We start from the raw sequence: 3,409 nt of genomic DNA on the forward strand, positions 1-3,409 counted from the left end.
AAAAAATTATTTTCCTTAAATTATTTTAAATATAATGAAGGTGCTAACTGCTAATTGTTTGGATGATTTAGACCAAGTACTGACTACCTGAGCAAAATACCGGCAGAAGATTTGAAAACAATATTCCTGACAAGCAGAAAGTAATTCATATTAATCCATTACCTATTGATGCAATTACTACAGGTCATTAATATTACCAGAAAGAAATGTGGTTATTTGATTATGAAAAGTTTTAACATGCATTCTTGTGAAATATGCATAGGATATGGCAGATCTACCACAAAGTTATCCGGTGAACTTTTTTTCACACACTTCAAAGCACATCATCACAGTTCTATATCCATGTTTTCATCGTTAGACGTTAATGACTCCAGGTTGTAATTTTTACCAGTATATTTTTGAATTAGACACTATATTTACAAATCAATTTCCTACTTTAGCACCATTACCAAAAGTAGGGCAAAAACTAAAAACTTTAATGTTAAATGTGTACTTTGAACATCCCTGTGAACAATTCCCCCATGAATATTTTAGATTTTGAGTGGAACGATAAATGTATTGATTTTACAATGATGTGTGTTTTTTTTTTTATTTTATTTTTTTTTTTTTTTTTTATTTTATTTTTTATTTTTTTTTTATTTTTTCATTTATTTTTGTGTCTGTCATCACGTTTTAGGACAGTAAAAGTGCTTGGATTTTCTTCAACAGTACCTTTTCTGATAGGAAAGTGAATCTAGTTGGTACTTTGGGGGGTCAAAAGTAAATTTTTTATTTATTTTGAGCTCTTTACGGACATTTTCATTTTCCATTTTTTTTTAGTTTTTTTTCTAAAAATATCAATAAAATTTTATTTGTTGGATAAAAAAGCTTGAAAATTTAATAGAAGGCTCCTAGTATATTGTTTCAAAGGCAGATGAAAAATATTAAAAATCGTTAGTCTACGGTTTTTTTTATAAGCATTTAAAGTTCAAAAAATGACAAAATATGGAAAAATCACGAAAATTTGCAAATTATTTCGAGTTAGAAATTCATAAAAATTTTTCTTTTTAAATCTAAGATATGAAAATGTAATACAAGATTCCTTATAAGATTATCTACCTTTATCATAAAAAATATGTCTACAAGAAACTCAAATTAAATTTTTATGAGCGTTTGAAATTCATATTTTTACAACATTTGATATTCACTCGATTTCTTACGTAACGATTATCTTATTTTGTTGTAAATAAAAAACGAGTGACTGTAGAAACTTGAAAATTTCACTGAATGTTTATATTACCATACAATTTTGAAAATATTTTGACTTCTTTTTGAGCTGTTTACGGACTATTTTCAATTTTACTATTTTTTTTAGTTTTTTTTTCTATAAATATCAATAAAGTTTTATCTGTTCGGCCAAAAAGTGTAAAAATTTAATACAAGGCTCCTGATATATTGTTACAATAGCAGTTGCAAAATATTAAAAATACATAGGCACAATTATTTTTTATAAGCATTTGAAGTTAAAATGTTGACAAAATTTATCAAATTTTAATTTGAATAATTATTTTGTAGGTAGTTAAAAATTTATAAAATGTTCAACTATTGTATCTAAGAATTGAAAATTTAAAACAAGATTCCACGTAAGTAATTAATTCTGTTACCAAAAAATCTAAAAAATACATAAGCACAGTTTATTTTTAAAGTCATTTTAAGTACAAATTTGGACGAAATTATATATTAAAAACCTAGAATAACTATTTTAGTTATTTTGTTGTGATTGTATAATATTATTCGCGGGTACTTGAAACTTCTAAAGTATACTATTATATATCTATGATAGTACCACGGTTTTTTGTTGATGTATAACGCGTTATAAGTACCTAATAGATATAATGATATGATTAATTTGGAATTTATTATAGGTACCTATTATAGGTCAATTTTTTTTTAATACCATATATATGTATATATATGTCTAATACATAGACTGATATACCGTCTCCGCTCAGAATCGTTTTTCTTATACAGTGATACTATATCATTGAATTCAAATTTAATACTGTCCATTATACAGTGACCCACTTCTAACCTACTGTACAGAAGAGCGACATCCACTTACCCACCTTTTTAATAATTATTTTGTAGTTAATAATGTATAAAATGTTCAACTTTTATAGCTAAGAGTTGAAACTTTAAAACAAGGATTCACGAAATAGGTTATATATTTATTATATTTTAATCACAGTAATATCATCAAATATAATTAGTAATATCATAGGCTGACTGACCGTGTTCGCTCAGAATCATTTTTCTTATACAATGATATTTTATCATTGAATTCAAATTTAACACAATTTATTACAGTGATCCATTTGGAACTTACTGTACACCAGAGCGACACCCACTTGCCCACCTTTTTTATATTATGATTTTAAAAATGTTAATTGTACAGAGCTGGCACGTTTTAAATGAGGTTTTTACTTTGATGTATCATTTTAAACTTCCCCATTAATTTTCTTGAGTGTAAAGAAAAACTATCTATCTAACCATATTATGTGTCTGGAATTTTTATTTTTGAAAATTAGCAAATTTTTACTTAACACTAAGTTAAGTTACTTTTCTTTCAAAGTTAACTTTTAACTTAAAGATTTAACGAAAAATAGGAGTGATTTTTAACTTAACTTAGATAACGAGTTACAAAAAATCGGTAAAAATCTTGATAATAATATTATAACATACGCACATAATGTATTATTTATATTATCTATAAAAGTATATAGTTACTGTACAGTTGTATACAGTATACCCATACACATTACACAATTATCACGGTTATCTACTAAGGTTGGAGCTCGCTACTATGTTCCCCATGTTATAGCCGTGTCGAAGTGGCGTAACTAGTGAACTAAAAGCGCTAGTAGTAGTTGGCCCGGTTTTAATATATAATGAATAGGACAAACAACTTTTTATTTTATTTAATATTTATAAACAATTGTGTTCTAATAAATAAGTTAGTTAATTTTAATAATGAATTTTATTTTTTATAGATTAGATGACTTTAAATTTTTAATTACTATAATAAAGTATTTAAAAACAAAATATTACGCGAGTATTGTGATAGAAAATTGATATCACGTTTTCCCTCCAAAAACGAGCAGATAGTATTCCTCGATATTTATTATTTTTTCGAGTATTTGTGTTAGTGTCGTTTGTAAAATTAAAGATTTATAAAATGGTCAAATGTTGCGTGGTTGGGTGTACTTCGGGGTATAAGAGTAACACTGAAAAAGTTCACCAATTATAAAATATCACTTAGCGACTTGCATGAAATATTCCATGATCAAACTAGTGACAGATTTACAAAAATTAATAATCTCAAATCACGATTAGATACCTTGATTGAAGAAGGTATTTGGGAACCATGTCA

This window comes from Acyrthosiphon pisum, unplaced genomic scaffold (assembly GCF_005508785.2).
Source record: "Acyrthosiphon pisum isolate AL4f unplaced genomic scaffold, pea_aphid_22Mar2018_4r6ur Scaffold_21450;HRSCAF=24012, whole genome shotgun sequence".
NCBI classification, from domain to species: Eukaryota; Metazoa; Arthropoda; class Insecta; order Hemiptera; family Aphididae; genus Acyrthosiphon; species Acyrthosiphon pisum.